General features: G+C 33.9%; 1 long non-coding RNA gene across 1 annotated transcript; it reads right to left on the bottom strand.

Annotated features, from left to right (window-relative positions):
* Window positions 1–2,290: 2,290 nt before the first annotated feature.
* On the bottom strand, window positions 2,291–21,983 carry LOC309611886. Its single transcript, XR_014234815.1, has 2 exons — window positions 15,015–21,983; window positions 2,291–14,683 (listed from the first exon to the last, which is right to left on the bottom strand). It is a non-coding gene; the product is annotated as an uncharacterized lncRNA (long non-coding RNA).
* Window positions 21,984–23,703: the final 1,720 nt, after the last annotated feature.

The raw sequence follows: 23,703 nt of genomic DNA, 5'->3' as shown, positions 1-23,703 counted from the left end.
ATTGGTATTTAAATATTTTCAACATTTCCATTTTACAAATAATCTGGCAATAAACACCCTTGTACAGGTTTCCTGGTCTAGAGGAATGAGAATGTAGCTAGAATATATAACTGGAAGTTGAGAAACTTTTCATGTGCCTATTGGCCATCTGTATGTCTTTGGATAAATGTCTATTCAGGCTTCTGCAACTTTTTAATTGGGTTGTTTTTTTTTTTGATACTGAGTTATATGAGCTGTTTATATATTTTGGATATTAACCCCTTATCAGTCATATCACTTGCAAATGTTTTCTCCCGTTCAGTAGGCTCTCTTTTCATTTTGTCAATGGTTTCCATTGCTGTGCAAAAGCTTTTAAATTTAAATGAGTCCCATTTGTCTATTTTTGCTTTTATTTCCATTGCCCTAGGAAGCAGATGCAAATAAATATTGCTATGATTTATGTCAAAGAGTGTTCTGCCTATGTTCTCTTCTAGGAGTTTTATGGTTTCAGGTCTTACACTTAGGTCTTTAATCCATTCTAAGTTTATTTTTATTTATGGTGTGAGGACATGTTCTAATCTCATTCTGTTACATATAGTTGTCCAGTGTTCCCAGCACCACTTATTGAAGAGACTATATTTTCTCCATTGTAAATTCTTGCATACTATGTCATAGATTAACTAAACATAGATGTGTGGATTTACTTCTGGGCTTTCTATTCTCTTCCAGTGATCTATGTGTCTGTTTTGGGGGCATTACCATACTGTTTTGATTACTATAGCTTTGTAGTGTAGTCTGAAGTCTGGGAAGTTATACCTCCAGTTATGTTCTTTTTTCTCAAGATGGTTTTGGCAGTTCTGGGTCTCTTGTTGTTCCATATAATTTTTAGGATTATTTGTCCTAGTTCTGTGAAAAATGTCCTGGGTATTTTGATAGGAATTGCATTAAATCTGTAGATTGCTTTGGGTATTATGGACATTTTAACAATATAAATTCTTCCAATCCAAGAATGTGGGATATGCTTCCATTTCTTTGTGTAATTTTCAAATTCTTTCATCAATGTTTTACAATTTCAGAGTATAGGTCTTTCACCTTTTGGCTGAGTTTATTCCTAGGTATTTTATTCTTTTTGATGCAATTTTAAATGGGATTTTTTTTTTTTTGCTTTATCTTTCTGATAATTATTAGTGTATAGAAAAGCCACAAATTTCTATATATTAATGTATACTGTAACTTTACTGAATTCATTTATTAGTTCTAATAGTTTTCTGGTGGAGACTTCAGGGTTTTCTATGTATAGTATCATGTCATCTGCAAATTGTGACCGTTTTATTTCTTCCCTTTCAGTTTGGATGCCTTTTATTTCTTTCTCTTGTCTGATTGCTGTGGCTAGGACTTCCAATACTAATAGAAGTGGTGAGAGTAGGCATTCTCATCTTTTTCCTGATTTTAGAGGAAAGGCTTTCAGTTTTTCACCATTGAGTATTATGTTAGCTGTGAGTTTGTCCTAAATGGCCCTTAGTATATGTTCCCTCTATACCCACTTTAATGAGAGTTTTTAATCATGAATGGATATCAAATTTTGTCCAATGCTTCTTCTGTGTCTATTAAGACTATCATGTGAATTTTTATCCCTCTATTTGTTAATGTGGCATATCTCATTAATTGATTTAAGAATATTGAACTATCCTTGCATCCCGTGAATAAATCCCACTTGATCATAGTGTATGATCCTTTTAATGTATTGTTGGATTCTGTTTGATAATATCTTCTTGAAGATTTTTGCAACTATATTCATCAGAGATGTTGACCAGTGACACTATTTTTTTATAGTGTCTTTATCTGGTTTTGGTTTCAGGGTCATGGTGACCTCATAGAATGAATTTGGAAGTGGCCCATCTCTTCAATTTTTTAGAATAGTTTGAGAAGGATAAGTATTAGTTCTTCTTCATAAGTTTGGTAGAATTCCCCTGTGAAACCAGCCATTCCTGGACTTTTGTTTGCTGGGAATTATTTTTTTATTCCAAATTCAATTTCATTACTAGTGATTGATCTGTTCAGATTGTCTATTTCTTCCTTATTTAGTCTTGGTAGGTTGTATGTTTCCAGAAATTTGTCCATTTCTTCAAAGTTTTTCAATCTGTTGGCATATAACTGTTCATAGTATCAGTTGTTATTTCTCCTCTTTCATTTATTATGTTTATTTGCATCCTCTTTCTTTTCTTGTTGATGAGCCTGGCTACAGGTTTATCAATTTTATTTAACTTTAAATAAAAACAGCTCTTGCTTTCATTGATTTTTTCTTTCTTTCTTTCTTTTGGGGGGTCTCTAATTTATTTATTTAATACCTCTGATCTTTATCATTTCCTTCCTTCTGCTGACTTTGTGCTTTGTTTGTTCTTCGTTTTCTAATTCCTCTAGATGGTAAGTAAGGTTGTTTGTGATTTTTCTTGTTTTTGAAGTAGGCCTGTATTGCTATAAAATCTCTTAGTACTGCTTTTGCTGCATCTCATAGATTTTGGAAAGTTGTGTTTCCATTTTCGTTTGTCTCAAGGTCTTTTCTGAATTCCACATTGATTTCTTCACTGACCCACTGATTTTTCAGTATCATGTTGTTTAGTCTCCATGTGTTTGTTCTTTTTTCATTTTTTTCTTTCCTTCCTTCCTTCTTAAATTTGTTGAGGCTTGTTTTGTGACCTAGTATGTGGTCTATTCTGGAAAATGTTCAATGCATGCTTGAAAAGAATATGTATTCTGGATCACTTATGTGTTCCTCTGTATCACCTACATTTCAGCTATTGTGTTATTCAGTCCTGACTGGTTCTTTTTATATTTTCTATTTCCTTGCTAAAATTCTCACTGTATTCATCTATTCTTCTCCTTAATTCAGTTACCATTCTTATTACTAATGCTTTGAATTCTTCATCTGGTAAATTGTTTATTTCTGTTTCATTAGTTGTTTTTTCAGGGGTTTTCTCGTGCTCTGTTAATTGAGACAAATTCCTCTGTCGTCTCAGTTTGCTTAACTGTCTCTATCTCTATGAAATTAGGTGAAACAGCTATCTGTTGCAATCTTGAAGAGGTGTCCCTATGTGGGAGTGTCCCTGTAGAGTCCACATGTGCCCAGTGGCTTTGATGGGAGAGCTGGATTTGATGTGAACATAAGACGCATCTTTCTTCAGGATGTGCTGATAGCTATCACCTTAGTAGGAGGTGGGGCTGGAGATGAAGGGGGTAGGGCCAGAGCCAGGTGTGAACCAATGCTTCTCCTCTGCTCAGTGGCCATCACCAACCTGTAGGGGACAGGACTGGGTCCCAAATTGCTGTAGCAGAACCTCTAAGGATTGGATCTGAACTGGCTCCATTTCTTTTAAGTGTGTGCTCTCCCTACTCCCAGCACTGGCAACTTGGCCCCAGAGGGGAGCAGTGCTGGAAAGAGAGGGGCTAGTGTGTGTACTCAGCATGGGTTGCAGTGTGGGCTGTGGTGGTCCAGCTAGGTCTGAGACCTGGACTCTTCTGATGGCTGCCTGTGTAAATGCCAGTGATGATTTCCCCTGCTCTGCTCAGACGCCACTTCAAGTCTGATCCTCCTTTGTCCCTCACAGCTGAGCTTTCCCCCTGGCCTCTACTCCCCTCACCCCACTGAGGAGCTGCGTTGTGAAGCAACCATGGCTGGAACATTTGTTTGGATCATGCTGGGGTGCATGACCAGGTGGTAGCAGGAAACAGGTGAGCTGCTCTTGTCGTTTTCAATCTGCCCTCTCCACCCAGCTTCAGAAGGAAGCAAGCACATGTCCACTCCTCAGGAATGGAGTCCAGTCTTCCCACAGGCCTCCTGTTAGTCTCACCATCCCTCCAACCAGTCAAGGGGGCTTGCCTTCCCTATGTCCCAACCCAGGCCTGGGGTGCCCAGTATGTAGCTTGAACTGCTCACTCCCCAGGGCAGGTCTCTGCCCATGTATTCTCCCTTTTCCTCTCAGTCTCCTCCTGTGGGCACAGGTCATGACCCGATCACTTCTCTTCCATTCCTACCCAATTCCATGTGACTCTTACTTATAACCTTGGTTGTATAAGAGTATTTCTGCCAGTTAGCTTTTAGTGAGAATTGTTCCAAATGTAGATTGATTTTTGATGTGTTTGTTGGAGAAGATGAGATCCATGTCCTGCTACTCTGCCATCTTGATCTCCTCTCTGCAATAATATGTTAAATAGCAGGAGTGCTTTTGTTTATCCTAGTTGCATCACTGGAATTCTCCTAAAGGTTTAGATTGAAACTGAACCCTCCATGCTTTTAAATTTTTTAAATGGCTACACAAAAATTCACCAATTTTGATAAGTTTTATTTTTTTTTAATGCACACTGATATGACAGCTGTCACAATACAATCTAACAAAATAGTTTTGAATGAAGTTAAAGACAACAAAGCTCTACTGGAGACGTCTTATGGAAAAAAAAGACAAATGAATTTTTTGGCCAACCCAATACCTGTATCAGTGTTCATTTTGACAAAGAATTGTAGTAATATTAGATGTTAACAATGGGGGAACTGGGTGAGGGGAATACGGGAACTCTGTACTATCTTTGTATGTTCTCTGTAACTCAAACATTATTCCAAAATAATGAGGTTATTTAAAATGAGAGATTTCCTGGGGGTTTTTTCTTTAGTTTTTTGTTTGTTTGATTTTGCATCCTTTATCCGGTTTGGTTGTTCCAGATTTTTAAGATAAAGAGATACAGGAATTGTCATTGTCTTACCTCCTTAATCTTCTCCTAGTAATCAATTAGCTTTTCTTGATATCAGTTTCCCAGTATGTGCCCCATTATATCTTCTAGATTAGACAAGAGGCTGGAATAAGGGTAAAACAACAGCAGGATAATTTCAGACCCCACAGGAACTGGACTGTGCATTGACTCTCATTCCCAGAAAACCATTTCTACCACCTATAACTTGGGATTGTAGGCTATGACACAGCCACAGATTCTAAAATTCCTATAAAAAATGTTTTACTTGTGCATTAAAAAATAAGTATAATTTAAAGATAAATAGCAGATTGTAGGCCATATACCTATAGTGTCTGCTTTTGTGTACTGCTTGATAAATCTCTCTTACAGTATTTAAATCATGCCAGCTATTCAACGAAATACTCTAACAAAGAAGCAAGCTAAAATTAAAAATATATATAATCATAAATCTTTGTTTCATGATTCCTACTTCTAATTAAATTATTTTGTTTTGGAAACCTCTATGCCACACTTTTTATGCTTCATATGCTGTCCATCTGAAAGATGGCTGCCAGGACTCCCAAGGTATTCATGAAACAGATGCCAGTCTATGTTACTATTCTAGTTACATCAGGGCACAGCCGAGGAAGTACCACCTCCCAATATGTTCTATAATTTGGATCAAAAACCTTCAATATTTACTGCCAAACCCAGTATGGCAAGGAAATTCATGTGCACCCTTTGGCAATGCATATAGTGGAATCAGAATAGTCAGAAACCATCCTTCTTCCACTATGGCAAGTTCCAAATTTTTGTGCCTTTTTTTCCCCCTTGCAATTTGCTCTTTGAAGAAACTGGGTCATTTGCCCTTTGGATTTTACACAGGCTGGGTTTTGCAAATTGCAATCCATGGTGCCGTTTAACATGTTTATCCAACTATCTGCCCAACTATCTGAATTGCTTCTGTAAAAATAAACTTCCCCATATCAGCTATTTCGGTTATCCTGAGCTATAGTTTGTACAGTAAAGGAAAACTAGACAAATTCTTGATTCTTTCTCATTATTTATCAGGTTTTCAAAAATAATGAATTGGTTCCCTAGCATCCTTCAAATGTGTTCATGAGTTTTTTTTTTTTTATTTATCATTATGAACTCATGGATTAAAATACATTTGAAATATTTCAATCAATTTCTATTGTTGTTGTAATTATATTCAAATTGACCCAAATTTGATCAATGGATCCTAAATAAGTTGGCTCCTGAGTCCTTTGACTCAATTTAGAATTCTTTGATAGCTTCCTTTTTTCCTGGTAATGACAAAATTCTCCAGATGCATTTTGGAATTTCCTAGATCTGGAATGAGATATGTCTTCAGAGTCCTAGTTCCTCTTAGTGAGACATGATATTTAGAGACCATAATCCAAGCACTATGGTTAATCCTTGTTTCTAGACCTTTTCAGTGAAAAGGTCCAGTAAATAGCTTTTGATAAAATATTTATTGAGTTTACATAGGTATGTCTAATTTAAACTTAGAACTTTTGGAATTTTAACTTAATTTCTTTAATCTTGTATATATTTCTTCTTTTTCCCATTCTGAAAATCTCATTTCTCAATGGCACCAACCTAATACTTTTTTTGTTTGTTTGTTTCATCACATGCTACAAACATAACAGTCTCAGAATTGCAATACCAACATTATACCAACACAATCATTGAAGAAAACATTTTAAGATTTTTTGTTCTTTTTGTCCTCAAGTTTATACCACCTGGGATGTGGTAATTTAAAATAATTCCTGATACACAGTTATGGTTATCTATTACTTTCTCCATTTAATTTTTATGAATTACTGTAAATTTTGTTTTATAATTATAATTATGTAAAATATGTACAATTTTCAAAAATAAAATCTGCAAAACAAGTTACCTTCAGGAAAATCCAGCTCCTTTTTGCTTTCCCCTCTACTATACTATTTTCCTTTATAATTTATTTAAGTCTTTTAATTCATCTTTGCATTTTAATATTTAAAAGGCATACATATATTCATCTACTTTTGTTAGATGGATAGATGAATATATGGTAGATATATGAATATATGTAATTTTCTACACCATGCTGTTTTCACTTAATGTAATTTGGAGATAACAGAGTAGGAGTATTTAGAAATGTCCTTTATTGCTTTTCCACCTGCAAATTACTCCATTCAGCATTATATCAACATTGTTGGATATCTTTATAAGGTCAATTCTTCCTTCAAAAACACGGTATGTCTTTTCATTTGCTCAAGTCTACCTTTGTGTATTTCTAGAGTCTTCTATGGTTTTTTTCATATAGGTTAGCTCCTGTTAAATTTAGGCTAGGTTCTTTGTTTATTTAACGGCTTGTTGATTTGTTTTGTTTCATTATCTTATATGAGGTTTTTACTTCTATATATCTTCTAGTTGAACTTTGTTTTATTTTTGAAAGTTATTGATTTTTTAATGTCAACTCTATAACTTGCTAACTTTTCTAATTCTCTTCCTGTTTGGAAGAGTTTTCCATTGATTCTGCTGTGTCTATTGATTATGATATATCATATTATGAAACATTATCATATCAGTTACAAATAAAGGTGGCTTTACTTCTTCCTTTCCAATATATACCTTTAATTTTTTTGCTAGTCTAATACTTCCAAAGCAATATTGAGTAATACTCCTTACACAGTGTTAAAGAGAGGTGGGATATTTTTCTCGACTTTATAAGTAAAGCCTTTAGTATTTCCACAGTAAATAAGGTGCTGGCTTAGGGACCGCAGTTTATGTATTTTATCATGTTATTGAAATATCTACAAATTTACATTTTTCAACATAAACGGGTATTTAAATTTGTCTTGTTTAAAATACATAATGAGATTACTCTAAAATTTTCTCCTGATACTATATATAATAAATTATCTTAACTGGTTTCCAATAATGAACTACCATTGCATTACTAGAATTAACCCTAGTAACTCATCATGTTTTACTTTTAATGGGTCATGGGATTCTGTTTGCCAATATTTAATTTATTTTTTCATCAGTATTTATAAACGAATAAAATTTGTCTACAGTCTTCTTTATAGTCCAATCTCTGGCAAGTTTTAGAATTAAAATTACATTCACATCATAGAAAAACTTGGAGTTTTCTTGTTGTTTTTTTCCTACTTTTTGGGTGAAAATATGTTAAGTAGTATTGGGATTATTTGTTGGGAGAAATCCCTTGTGAAATTTCCTGGAAATGATGAATTTGATGTGAAGTACTCTAATTTTTATATTTTCTGAGCTAAATGTCTTTTTAAAATTTCAATGTCAATTAGAGTCCTTCATGGAGATTTTCAAGAGAGTCTGCATAGGATTGTGTAAAGTAGCCTTATATTTTTAAATAGATTTTATTTTTGTACCTTCTCTTTTCTCCTGATTCTTAGGTTAGGTTTTATATAGTTTGAAAATTATGTCAAAGAAGTGATTTTTGGTTATATTTATTAGTTCCACAGAGCTTTATTAGGTGTACTAGTTTTTGTATAAATAATATGTTTTTATATTTATTAATTTTCTCTGTTCTCCTTTTATTTAAATTTATTTCATTGTTCTTTTGTTCTTTTGCTTTTTGGATTCAGTATCAAGGCATTTATTTTAACTTTTTAATTTTTATTTATAGGTTTTAACGTTATAATTTTCTCTGAAAATTAATTCATTTATAATGGTAAAGGTTATAATACATTCTAAATTTTATCCTTATGTTCAAGAAATTCTGAAATCTTGGTCTAAATTTTCTCTGTAATCCAAACGTTGGTTGAAAATAAATCTTTAAATTTCCAGGAAAAAAATCTTTAAAATGATTTTATATTAACTATTTTATTGCACTTTGGTAATGAATGATGCTTATATTACTTCTATTATTTGGAATTTTTGAGGTTTCTTTTCATGCCTAAGACACAGCCAATTTTTATGAATATTACCTGCTTATTTGCAAAGGACGTGTGCTGGGAATTATTTTTGTCCCCTTGACTTTCATGGATTGAAGGAGATATATTAAAGTCAGCTTCTACCATTAGTATGCTATTGTCTCTTTCTAATTACATATTTGTATCTATTTTAAGAAAGCTGTTGCATTGTTTTGGGTGCATAATTATTAATAACTATTATGCCTTTACTGTGTTTTACAGTAAACAGCACTACAAAGTTTTCTTTCTGTATGTATTGATCTGAATTTCACAATGCTAAACTCAAGGTTGTGACCCCTGTTTTCTTTTTATTGGGTTGACCAAAAAGTTCATTCGGTTTTTTCCATAATATCTTACAGAAAAACTTGAACAAACTTTTTTGCTCACCGAATATTTAAATTTATCTAATATATCTTTCTCTATTTTTTTTACATTTAATCTTTCCAAACTTGTTTTATTATGTATCTTTCATAAATCATATATTTGCATTCTGCTTTCTTAGTCAGTTGAAAGTCTGTGTTTCTTTTTTATAGGTGAGTTAAGTTTATTTATATTTACTGATATGATTGATGTATTTCATCTCAGTTTTTTGTTATATTTGTCTGATACATATATAGGGAGTCTTTCTCTATATGTACCACTTCATTTTATCTTTTTTAATATTTTGGAAGATCTTTTGTTACTTAAATAAGTTACTTAACATTTAAAAATATGTTTTTAAAAATAGGGCAGGGCTTCCCTGGTGGTGCAGTGGTTAGGAATCTGCCTGCCAATGCAGGGGACACGGGTTTGAGCCCTGGTCTGGGAGGATCCCACATGCCGTGGAGCAACTAAGCCCGTGAGGCACAACTACTGAGCCTGCGCATCTAGAGCCTGTGCTCCACAACAAGAGAAGCCAGGACAATGAGAAGCCCGCGCACTGCGATGAAGAGTGGCCCCCGCTCGCCGCAACTGGAGAAAGCCTGCGCACAGAAACGAAGACCCAACACAGCCATAAATAAATTAATTAATTTTTAAAAAATAGGGCATTTTTGTCCTAATGGTCACTTTTATTGTTATATCTTTATTATAATGTCATTCTTTTTGCCAATTCTGTCTGGTTCCCTGCTATGAACAATATTGAAATTAGCTAGTCATCTCAGTCTTTCTTTTCCCTTCTCTCTCATTCAGTACCTAATCTGGAGCAATAAGTGAGCTTAATCTACTTGCCATATAGTTTCCCCATTTTCCCCTCATTTAAAAAAATCTATGTTGAATATACATTATCAGAGCATAAACTATTATAGTATAGATAGAGTACATATTATACAATATATATTATACACAGTATACATTACCTGAGTGCATATCATTACATACTATCTTCTCATATCCTTCATTTTATTTCATTTATAAGGAAAAGTATATATTGACTGTTTACTAGCAGTCATTATGCTAATACATTTCCAGTCTTTTAGTTGTCTAAATTTATTTACCAGAAGTAAATTCCTCATTATGGGCTCATGAGAAAAATATTCCCTAACATCTTGCATGTTCATTGCATGTCATGCATGCCTTTATATTTGAAGGTTTTCCTTTTTTTTGATATCTCAATATGTTACTTCATTGTCTTCTGGTGAATTTTTTTTTTTTTTTTAAAGACACCAACTGTACTTGAACATTTGTTACTTTTTTTTAAAATTAATTAATTAATTTATTTTTGGCTCTGTTGGGTCTTCGTTTCTGTGCGAGGGCTTTCTCTAGTTGTGGCAAGTGGGGGCCACTCTTCATCGCGGTGCGCGGGCCTCTCACTATCGCGGCCTCTCTTGTTGTGGCGCACAGGCTCCAGACACGCAGGCTCAGTAGTTGTGGCTCACGGGCCCAGTTGCTCCGTGGCATGTGGGCTCTTCCCAGACCAGGGCTCGAACCCATGTCCCCTGCATTAGCAGGCAGATTCTCAACCACTGCGCCACCAGGGAAGCTCCTGGTGAAATTTTTGTTCTTCAAAAACCTCATGTTAATCTGATTGTCCTTTCCCTCATGGGTGACTTGTCCCTTTTGTCAAGTTTTTTTCATTGAAGTTTTTCTGGTGTTGGTTGCTCTGAATACATCTATCCAGTGTGAATTTTCAAAAAGTAAGTTTGTCTTCTTTATGTAAGTTTATTTCTTGAATTATAATTTTAATATTTTTAAATTTGTTTCTTAGGTTTCGGTTTTGTATTCAGAGACAAATATGTTGGATTTTCTATTACATATATATATGTGTGTATATATGTATATATATATACATACATATATATATACAGACAGATAGATGAAATATAATAGAAACATATTATATTTCCCAATTTCTCTCAAATCCTTTTATCTATTTATGTAATTCATTTTGATTAAATAAAAATACATTTCCTCCTTTTAATCTTCTATTTATCTTTTGACATTATGTTTGTTCTAGTGTTTCTCTAATTCAGTATTTATTTCTGAAGTAATTTTGCTTTGATTTTTAATCTTTATTTTTATTGAAGTATAGTTGATGCACAATATTGTATAAGTTACAGGTGTACAATATAATGATTCACAATTTTTAAAGGTTATATTCCATTTATAGTTATTATAAAATATTGGCTATCGTCACCATGTTGTACAATATATCCTTGTAGTTTATTTTATACCTAGGAGTTTGTACCTCTTAATACCCTACCCCTATATTACCCCTCCCCCATTCCCTCTCCCCACTGGTAACCACAAGTTTGTTCTCTATATCTGTGAGTCTGCTTTCTTTTTGTTATATTCACTAGTTTGTTGTACTTTTTAGATTTCACATATAAGTGATATCACACAGTGTTTGTTTTTCTGTGTCTGACTTAGTTCACTTAGCATAATGCCCTCCAAGTCCATTCATGTTGCTGCAAATGGCAAAATATCACTCTTTTTATGGCTGAGTATTCTAGTGTGTGTGTGTGTGTGTGTGTGTGTGTGTGTGTGTACAAAACATCTTTATCCATTCATCTGTTGATGGACAATTAGGTTGCTTCCATATCTTGGCAACTGTAAATAATGCTGCTATGACTACTGGGGAGCATGTATCTTTTTGAATTAGTGTTTTTGTCTTTTTTGGATATATATCCAGGAGTGAAATTGCTGGGTCATATGGTAGTTCTATTTTTAGTTTTTTGAGAAACCACCAATCTGTTTTCCACAGTGGCTGCATCAATTTACATTTCCACAAACAGTGTACCAGGGTTCCATTTTCTCCACATCCTCATCAACATTTGTTATTTATGTTCTGTTTGATGACAGCCATTCTGACAGGTGTGAGGTAATATCTCATTGTGGTTTTGATTTGCATTTCCCTAAAGATTAGTGGTGTTGAGCATCTTTTCATGTGCCTGTTGGCCATCTACATCTCCTCTTTGGAAAAATGTCTATTCAGTTCTTCTGCTCATTTTTTAATTGGGTTGTTTGGAACAAGACAAGGATGCCCACCACTTTTATTCAAGACAGTTTTGGAAGTCCTAGCCACAGCAGCCAGAGAAGAAAAGAAAAATAAAAGGAATCCAAATTGGAAAGGAAGAAGTAAAACTATCACTGTTTGCAGATGACATGATACTATACATAGAAAATCCCAAAGATGCCACAAGAAAACTACTAGAGCTCATCAATGAAATTGGTAAAGTTGCAGGATACAAAATTAATATACAGAATTCTGTCAAATTTTTATACACTAACAATGAACTATAAGAAAGAGAAATCAAGAAAACAATCCCATCTACCATCACAGCAAAAAGAACAAAATACCGGACTTCCCTGGTGGCTCAGTGGTTAAGAATCTGCCTGCCAATGCAGGGGACACGGGTTCAAGCCCTGGTCCGGGAAGATCCCACATGTCACGGAGCAACTAAGCCCATGTGCCACAACTACTGAGCCTGCACTCTAGAGCCCATGAGCCACAACTACTGAGCCTGCATGCCACAACTACTGAAGCCCACATGCCTAGAGCCCGTTCTCTGCAACAAAGAGAAACCACCACAGTGAGAAGCCCATGCACTGCAACAAAGGGTAGCCCCCACTCGCCACAACTAGAGAAAGCCCGTGTGTAGCAACGAAGACCCAACACAGCCAAAAATTAATTAATTAATTAAAAAGAATAAAATACCTAGGAATAATCCTACCTAAGGAAATTAAAGACCTATACTTGAAAAACTATGAGACACTGATGAAAGAAATTGAAGATGACACAAACAGATGGAAAGATATAACATGTTCTTGGATTGGAAAAATTAATATTGTTAAAATGACCATACTACCCAAGGCAATCTACAGACTCAATTCAATCCCTACCAAAATACCAATGATGTTTTTCACAGAACTAGAAAAAATAATTTAAAAATTTGTATGGGAACACAAAAGACTCTGAACAGCCAAAAAAATCTTGAGAAAGAAGAACAGAGCTGGAGGAATCACATGCCCTGACTTCAGACTATACTGTAAAGCTACAGTCATCAAACAGTATGGTACTGGCAAAAAAAAAAAGACACAGAGGTCAATGGAACAGAACAGGGAGCCCATAAATAAACCCAACACTCCTACGGTCAATTAATCAAGGCAAGAATAGACAATGGAGAAAAGACAGTCTTTTCAATAAGTGGTGCTGGGGAAACTGGACAGCTACATGTAAAAGAATGAAATTAGAACATTCTCTAACACCATATATAAAAATAAACTCAAAATGGATTAAAGGTCTAAATGTAAGACAGGATACCAAAAAGCTCCCAGAGGAAAACATAGGCGGCACACTATTTGACATAAATCACAGCAATATATTTTTGAATCTGTCTCCTGAAGCAGAGGAAACAAAAGCAAAAATAAACAAATGGGACATAATTAAACTTAAAAGATTTTTCACAGCAAAGGAACCCATCAACAAAACAAAAAGACACCCTATTGAATGGGAGAAACAACAAAATGGGAGAAAATATTTGCAAATGATATAACTGATAAGGGGTTAATATCCAAAATATATAAACAGCTCATACAACTCAATATCAAAAAAACAAACAATCCATTTATCAACTCTCTTTAGATGTCTTTTTATATCCTATCATTTCAGAATTTGTCTAATTATGAATTAAGCTTTTTTTCATTATCTCTATCATTATCTTGAATTTTATGTCTTTTTTCAAAGAACTATGTTAAAATTCTCATCTTTTTGACTGTATGTTGTTCTTTCATACTTTCATGGTCTATAAACCAGTCTTTTTCTCATTATTATTACTGTTTTTAATAATGAATTTTTGTAGGATTCAAACATAATCCTTTTATGTTGTTTGAGATGAGTTTTTTTGGATTGCTATAGAAGAGGGAGATTTAAGACAGCTTTTTTGATTATTTTTCTGAATATTAGAAGCTATCAACAATAACTTGGTTACCTTTATAGCTACCCTGCAATAGCATCTTTTACCTTCTGAGATTTTTCTCGTCTTTCTTCCATGGACCTTCTTTTATCTGGCTCTTCTTTTTTGCCCACATATCTCTATTACTCAATCCAGATTCTACTCCTCGCGATTTCTCTTCAATATGTGGTTTTGTCCTGGAAGTAAGCATACATTATTAGGTTCAAAAAATCAATTGGAACCACACCACCTAGCTTTTTTTTTTTAGCCTTATATTTAGATGTGTTCTTAGATGCAATCATAAAGAAAATAATTTCAATACACTAAGAAATAAAAAATCATAACTATTAGAAGTCTGGGGAAAAAAAAAAAAAAGAAGTCTGGGAACACACCTAAAGAGATACTATCTCTTTAACTTCCCATGTTTGTGATTATATAGTCAGAAAATTTTCCAAGGATATATCACACAGAAAGTTTATTCCATCCATCTTTCTTCTTTTGCAGGCCATTATTTTATTTTATTTTATTTTTTAACATCTTTATTGGAGTATAATTGCTTTACAATGGTGTGTTAGTTTCTGCTTTACAACAAAGTGAATCAGGTTAAAATGAGCCATCTTCTCTGAATTACAGGTTAGGCTTTGTCATCACCTGGTTTTTTTGTTTTTTTTTTTTTTTTTAAAGATTTATTTATTTTTTTATTTATTGATTGATTGCTATGTTGGGTCTTCGTTTCTGTGCTAGGGCTTTCTCTAGTTGCGGCAAGTGGGGGCCACTCTTCATCGCGGTGCGTGGGCCTCTCACTATCGTGGCCTCTCTTGTTGCGGAGCACAGGCTCCAGACGCGCAAGCTCAGTAGTTGTGGCTAACGGGCTTAGCCGCTCCGCGGCATGTGGGATCCTCCCAGACCAAGGCTCAAACCCGTGTCCCTTGCATTAGCAGGCAGATTCTCAACCACTGCGCCACCAGGGAAGCCCCATCACCTGGTTTTATTCAGACTTTTCCTAGTCTCTTTGCAGCCACCTGTGAATCAGAGCCTGCAATGCCACATAGTTTGCTATTCTCATGTCAATTCACCCATGCTTTCCACACTGAGAGGGAACCCCTCAGTTCGGGGAAGATAATTTGTTGTGACTTAGTTGTTAGATTGTCTCTCAACGTCATCAGAGTCCCCTTTGCCCTTCACATTTCCTCCTGCACAATTGTTCATACAATAATTTGGTCTTAAAGCTATTAATGGTTTGGCCCTAAAAACTATTATTTGGGAATTTATTTTGTCACTTAGTTTTGTTTTGAATGCTATCCATGCAATTTAGTGTTTTGATTATTGTTGGTTTTGTTTTTGCCATTTTATAAAATGAAATGCTGTTTTTGAGGGTGAGGGTAGAAATCGGGGAAATTTCAAAAACTTTACTAATTCTGCCACCTTCTTACTATGAAGCTCTTCTACTTAAATTTAGATTAAATATGTTAGACTATGAAAACTAAGAAAATTAAATATCTTCTTTTTACCACAATATAAGACAAATGTTACTGCATTTCATGTTTTCAATGGATTCCTAGAAACAGGTTATTGAGAAATGACAAGCATGTGAAACTGGGAAATATATGTCAAAAATAATTGATATGGAAAGATATTCAAAGCACTTCTAAGAAATTTTAATTGAAACAAGGCAAAAATTATAGATTAAAAATAAACTACTTGGGTTGCTTGATGTTTTTATTTAGACATGCTATTTTGCCTCATTAATACTCATCGTAAAAACTCGTATTATTCTTTTCCAATAGTAAGGTTCACTCTATAAAATTCAAAATAACCAATCATTTCCAACCATCAAGCCATGTTCTACTTTCAAGAAATTATTTTGTTCAGACTAAGCTAATTTCTAAACAATGTGTTAGAAATAAATACATTCAAACCTCTCAGGACACGCTTATCATTTTCTCAAGAATCTATAAAATCCCATTACTTGTTAATAGAGTTTGATGTAGATTGAAGAAAGATAAGTGTATCATAAATCACTTAGTGATGAGATCTCAAACTGAGCCACTTATTGATCCTTAACTCCTGTTTACCCTGCATCATGTTTAAGTATGCCAATTTCACTCTATTTGGTGAGAATTATCTGAATGCTAACACTTGAATTGAAAGAATGATTAAAGTCTATTTCCTTGAAAATAAATGGTATTCTTTTTCAACATGGAAGTGATTCTTAAATTGAAAACCAAGATTTTTTCTACATATGTCTACACATGAGATATACAAAAATGGCACATGATTTAATCTGTGCTCATTCTAACGAAAAGTGATCTGCAAAAACTATCCTATTTTTCTATTTAGATTGTAAGTGAGAAACAGTTGAAGTGGTAAATGAGTATAGGAGCTAGTGCTCCTACATATGATATATATACATATATATATGAGAAAGAGTACTCAAATCCAAAAAATATGTAAAAACATAAAAATTTGGAATAGAGGAAGGTGACATATTAATATATACCTAATAGAGTAAAATATAAGATATTTAATGCAAGAATATGTTAATAAATCTGACATTAATAATGAAATGGATCATTTCTATAATCAAAAATTATCGTAGTCTAATCAAAATCAGGAAGCTCTAATTTTAAAAATAAATAAAACTTCCTAAAAAGCATAAAATTTTTCATTTAGAGTGGCAGATGGCTAACATGTCATAAAAGGATCTCTTCTAATTTTCTTATAAGTAACTGTAAAAATAAAAAAATCTTTAAAAATTAATGTGCCACATAATTGAAAAGTAAGTCTAAGAGACAAACTGTTGCTAGGAATATTTTCTCCACCTTCAAAGCTTTTGGAGTGGGATCATAATCTTAAATGTAAAACTTTCAGGAGAAAATGTAGGGAAAAATCAGCATGGTATTATGACTCACAAATTGGTCTTCACCAAAATTAAAACTTCTACTTTTCGCAAGACAGTTAAAAAAATGAAGAGGTAAACAACGTATTTGAAGAGTATATTCTCAATGCATACAAACTAATATCAAACTAAAGGACTTTTATCCAAAATATATAAATAACTTACAATCCAAAATAAAAGACAAAAGACCCAATTAAAAATTGGCAAAAGACTTGAACGGATACTTCACAAAAGAAGACATACAAACAGCCCATAACCATGTGCAGAGGTGCTCAACTTCATTAGTCATCAGGTCAGGGAACCACAAATTAAAACCACAAAGAGATACCACAACATGCCCACTAGACTAGCTAAAATTAAGAAGCCTGTCAATGCCAAAGGACAGAGGCTCCTTTAGATAATTCTACTGCTGCCTGAATCTCGGTATTTGGCTTCCAATTAAAGAGGAATTATGTGAGGAAATTCACTGGCTCATTAATAAAATTAAGCACTGATTTTCAAGCATTGGTAATACCGGGAAAACTTCAATCTTTGGTTCCTATCCCTCATTGATAACTTTGAATGATCTGCGATGTTTTACATGGTAAGAGAACCAGTGGATGTTCTTACAACCGGAGATAACAGTGAGATGAATGAGAGTTTTTCAAAAACAAGGAATTCTTAGGGAAACAAGATTATGAGATCCAGCCACTTTTTCCACATGGAGATTTTCCCTCCATTAGTCATCTTGGTTGTTCTTTGTTTAGCCTTCTTAAAGAAGTCAGTAGATTCCCTATCCATAAAGAGTGTCCCCAAATTTCACACATTGAAGAACTAGAAAAAATGCTGTCAGAGAGAATGGTCATGAGATTCTTAGGATAGGCAATGATCATAAAAAAGCATTCCCTGAAAAGTCAGAGTGATGGTTTATTTGGGAGAGATGTTTCCTTATATGGATAATTTTTAAGTCTTTGTATCCAGAATCCACATTCAGAAAGTCATCAATGTGAAACTCTTAAAAAATAAAACAAAACTACGTTTAGAGATTCATGAATCCATTAGATCATATTTTGATATTTTCTTCATGAAAATAAGTGTGCTGAATAAATTCTGAATAAAGATGCACTGGGAAACTATTCAATGACTTGTGAGAGACTTTTAGGTAAAGAAATCTGAACTAAATAATGCATGAACATGCGTACTTGCCACTGTCTCCTTGATTTTGCTTAAAAGAGTGCCTTGCAAAGAATAGTTGCTTATTAAATATTTACTAAATGAATGAAGGGTATATACTTAAATTCAAATAGGTAGATTTTAAAAAGACAGCTTCAGAGTGATGATAGATAGAAGGGGAGCAACGCCTTCAATTTTTAATAGTCAAGAAAAGAGATTCAACTGTGGTATGCTCAACCCAGTTGAGGAAATTGATTTGGATAAAAAATTATTCCCTGTGTACGTTATGATTGAAGGGAATGGAGAAGAGAGGATGTGTAACAGTTATACAGTTGCTGGTTATTTGTGGGGGAAAAAAAAATAATCAAATTCATAACCAAACTGATTTTTAAAGTATATTTTAATCAAGGGCATATCTTCTTCCTCCAAAAAGCCATCCTTGAACCATTCTGAATTCCATATTGCCAATTATGAAAATTATCATGCTCATTGGTTGAATGGATTTTTTTGAAGTGACCATTTTGCCTCCAACTTATCACATGCCATTGAATCTATAAACCCCTTATCTTAGAGACATAAACACACTGACATTTTTTTAATTGATAGTTTCTATTCATTCACCTTCTAGAATTGTTGCAAGTGCAACCAGAAATAAATTATTGTTTTTTTGGCCGCTCTGCACATCTTGTGGAGTTTTAGTTCCCCAACCAGGGATTGAACCCACTCCCTTTGGCAGTGAAAGCGTGAAGTCCTAACCACTGGACAACCAGGGAATCCCCCAGAAATAAAATTTTCTTAATTGTTTGGCTCCACACTGATTACTGTTAAAAGAAAGAAATCAAGTTTTTCAAGAACTCAAGTATATTAACTTTTTAAAAATTTTTCTATTTTTCTCCCCAAATCCAATTATTTCTTTCACACTAGCCCCTGAGTAATGATAACTATTGAACTCTGAGTGATAAGACTTGCAAGGGAATTGAGAGAAGTGTGCATTCACACACCATAATATGTGTGGTCTTGTGATGCTATAAACTCCTTTCAGGGGACACAATCAACTCATACCTATTTACCACTAGAATTTAGTTCCAAAGCGTCACAGCCATGTTAAAGTCATAGACCCTCCTGGCTTTCAGACAGGATTTTTTTTTTTTTTTTTTTTTTTTTTTAGAGACAAAAGGCATTGAAGAGCATTTCTTACAAGTATATGTGAGTCTTGGCCACCTACTTCTGAGGACCCCATTTGTTCTTGCATACCATTATAAAATGTTTATTTTTAAGAGTGATAATATGCAAGTCAGCTTCATTTTTCAGTGCAGTTCTTATTCTGTCTTTACAGAAAATCTTGTCATTCTGTTGCCCCAATCTCACAATATCTTGATTCACTGTTTACATTTTTCTTTTCTGCTTAAATGTTTTTACTCTTTATTCTGTCAGCATTGTCAGAAATAATCTATAGCTCAGCATACCTAAATTTGACATTGAACATCGACTATGTCTCTTACCCATTTCTTTTCTTATATTTTCTGCCAAAGCCTTCCCATCATTTCATACTTCAGAACGCACTGTCTTCTTCCTTTCCTTTACAGATTATGCTTCACAAGGGAACTTTCGCTCCTCCTCCGGAGCTTCTGTCAAACACAACTGACCTTTTCCAATTCTAAGTTTGTACTAACAGATTGGAAAGCCAAACATTTTACTCTTCTACTCCAAAATGTTTCTGAACATAAGTTGTCAACCACAGTACACAAGTCCCAACCTTGATATCTGAACTCAATTTGCTGGTAGGTCTGTTTCAACCTATTCAATCAGACATTGTTCAATGTAATGAAATATTTAATTTGCTTCCAATAGCTTCCTGTTTTCAAGTCACCTTACATAAAAACATAAAATTACTTTCCAAACAAATTATTTTTGGAGCCAAAATGACATTATTTTTTTAAACATATGTAATAATCTACTCCGACATGCTTGATTCACATTTGAACTTAAAGCACATTTTGGAAAACTACATCTACTGTTTCAGAATTATAGAGTTTTAGGAAATAACTGAAACAATAGGATTAATTCATCATAAGGATATTAAAAGTATTTAAAAGGTCATGTGAAGCAACTATTTTAGAATGACGGAAGTGCAAATAGCAAATAGTTTAGCTGGACTTAAAGTTGCAAAGTTCTTTTTAGAATCTTGCTTAATTACTGACTTCTACTGTCACACCACCATTTTACAAAACAAAAGGCTACTGCAGAATATTGGGGTCGGTATGTTAACTAGGCAGGAATTTGTGAGTTTACCTTCAATATTAAGTTTTCCTTTCTTGTCATTTGTCTATATATAATTTTATTACTCTTTTGTTTTCTTATGTGGGTTAACACCATACAATTTAGTAACACTGAGGAATTTATAACACTGATTTACTCTCTCCCCGATCATTAATTAAAAGCATTTAATAGATTAAGCTTGATGTGAATCCCTCTGATATCATCTTAAACACCTCCATTGGTCCCCACAGTTCAGTCAGCATACATTGCTGATAAGCCACATCCATTTTGTTTGTAAATGTAAATGAAATATCTACACCAACTGAGAGTAAAGGAAGATAACGGAAAGCTTTCTGGCAGGAGGAGAAGAGAGGCAGGCAAATACTCTATACAGAGGATTACTCTGAACAGGAACATGGTTGTTTTTGATGCATCTGCTGCAAGAGTAGCAGACTTTCAGTACAGCTCCCAACTGCCCTGATCTCCTCAACAGCCCTGATGCAGAAAACTCTACAGGTAAAGTTCTTTGTCTTTCATATATTTTAAGATATTTGAATCTTGGCAATATCTGATAGATTTTACTGTTGTTGTTCAGATCAGTGATCAGTTAACTCCGGGAGCATTCTAAAAGATCCGTTTAGTCATTTTCAGTCTTTAATCCAAATTATTCCATTTGACTAAATTTAATGATTTTTTTTTTCACCCATGGCTGATTAAGTGAGTTGAATTGATTTGAACATTTTTTACTCTCATCCTCACTCTATATATGCCACATGATTGCCTTCTTCCATCTCTTTTTCCAATGGATGGACAGTTGGCTTTTTCCTTTGAAGTCCACTTAACTTTGTTTTGTTTGGGACCAGACTAAGACAGGGATTACTGACTCTAATTTTTTTGTTGTTGTTGAAAGCAAAGACTTCAAAGACAATCAGGGCTGCCAATTCTTCAGTGCTATGACAGGTTTAGACATATCAACTGTGCCAACATGACAACAATTTGTTGCTGTGTATATGGGTAACTGAGAGTCAGTGGGAATGGAATTATTTTACATGTTTGTGCATACTCATGTCACTTAACAAGGTTAGTGTAAGGATCTGACTTTTTGCCAGACCATTTGCCTATCAAGTTGCAGAACTGCTGACTATATTTGAAGAATATGAACAGAATGAGATGATGGCCTTTACTCCTAGGCAGCTGGTTTAGTATAGGAATCAGCAACACGCTTTCCCTGAGGGTCTGGCTGAGCAGCAATATTCAGTAATGTCCATGGGATAACAAGGGAAATAAAGAGAAGAAGATCATAAAAGAGAAAGATGAGAAAGTAAGAGATACTAAAGGAAGATGTAAATATTGGCAAATTGGTGATATTATCAATACTAACATCATGTAGAAGAATATTTTTCCCCTTGAATCTTTTCAAGCTTCATTTGAAAGTATCATAATCTACACAGGCCATTTTTAACACCTCAACTATTCTATTCATTTTAGTCTTGTTCATTTAATATCATTCATATCAAAATGCTCTGAATAAGTTTATTAATGAGTTTTTAATATCTGAAGACTTTACACATACTTTTCCCTCTGCTTGAGTGTCTCTACCCTGCTTGCTGACTGCTAATTGCTAAGCTGAAGCCTTTTTACCTGGCCTCTCCTCTAGGGACAGTTATCTATCTCCTTATCTGTCCTGCCATAGCATTCTGCATGTGCGTGTGTGTGTGTGCATATATATATGTATATGTACATATATATATGTACATATACATATATATATATCTCACAAACTGAAGTATAGGCTTGTAGGTTTATTCTCCCACTAGTACCCAACTCCTAACAGCAGACACTTGATCCTTTTTTTCTCTTTTTATCATTCAATAAATGTTTGAGGTAAGAATAAACACTGAAAAAAATTGTTTTGAATGTAGACAAGCTCTTAAAGCAAGCATGCAAAAATAAAAGTGATAAACTAGATAAGGTGGCATTTTTTCTGTTTTTTTCTCTACTAACAGTATTAGTAAGACTGATAGCTACCATTACTGCATGCATACCATGCACAAATCCCATACTGAGTTATTTATATTCATAATTTAATTTGAATTTTACAAGAACCCTATGAGGTATTATTTATGCCATTGACAGGTGGTAGAACAAAATTTTGAGAGGTGAAATTTATTTCCACATTACTAAAGTGGCTGAACCTGAATTTACCTCCAGGCCCTCTATGCAGAGATCATACCCTTACCCACCACTCTTGGCTGCCTTTTGTTTTATTTCTATCTCTTATTGATACTATGTGTATTAAAAAATAATAAGGCCCATTTAACAATAAATGTTACATGTTTTATCTAATCAATTCAGATATTTTTGATTTTAAGATTGGTATTCTGATTCAAGATGGCATTATCATCTTACCCTCTCAGGACCATTACAATGATAAGAAAGGAATAGAGAGGCATATGCTCAGAATAATGAGGAAAGTAGAAGACAGCCAGGTGAGGCAAGAGATTTCAATTTTTTTCTGCAAGTTAAAAAAGGAGATAAATATTAATTTTTTAAAAACCCAGAATATTAAAGCAACTTTCCAGAACACCCATAGACAGATAAGAGCCATGTGCAGACCTTGCTAGTCATACCTTGGAAATATTTGAAACTTGGAAATCCATGTACTTAGAAAACAGAAGGGAAAGGTGGTGTGGAAAACAAGACTATTAATTGACAGTCTTCAATGGAGCTTTTACTTTCCCTCTACCACCAGGAAAAACCAAGTTACAGACTGCTGTTTACACTGCAGGTTAAATAGGAAAAAAAAAATTATTCTCCAAACAAATTGAGGAGACTATCCGGAGAGAATTAGGACAGGTAATACGGGTTTTGGTATTCAAGACATTTGGGGGTATCCAAGTACTTACACCTCAAACAAATTTACCAGACAACAAGGATTCACATTCATAAATCTCAGGTTATTGACTCATCCTTAAGTATGAATAGAAAATGAACTGCATTTGTTTAAATCCCGAGCATGGCAGAGCATGCTCAAAGTTTAAAGAGTGAGAGATAATAGATGAAAAAGGAGGAAAATATGTAAAAAAAATTGGGGTGAAAATAACTTTAAAACATTAGTATTTTTTAAAAGATTGCAGTTAATGAAGCCAAAAATAATGTTCATAGGAATTGTTCAATGATCAAGTCAAAAAAAAATCTTCCAGAATGCAGAACAAAAATATACATAAAAATATTAAAGAAAATGTAATCTAGTGAGTTCAGTAATTGATAATGGGAATTCTAAAAAGAAAGAATGCAGCTAAAGAATTACATTTTAAAAATAATAACAATAATAAGGAATATGACCCAGTTAAAGGAAAAC

The sequence above is a fragment of the Balaenoptera borealis genome (assembly GCF_965194805.1).
Source record: "Balaenoptera borealis genome assembly, chromosome: 15".
Lineage (NCBI taxonomy): Eukaryota > Metazoa > Chordata > Mammalia > Artiodactyla > Balaenopteridae > Balaenoptera > Balaenoptera borealis.
The sequence above is the reverse complement of the archived record's forward strand: the minus strand, read 5'-3'. Positions and strand labels throughout refer to the sequence as shown.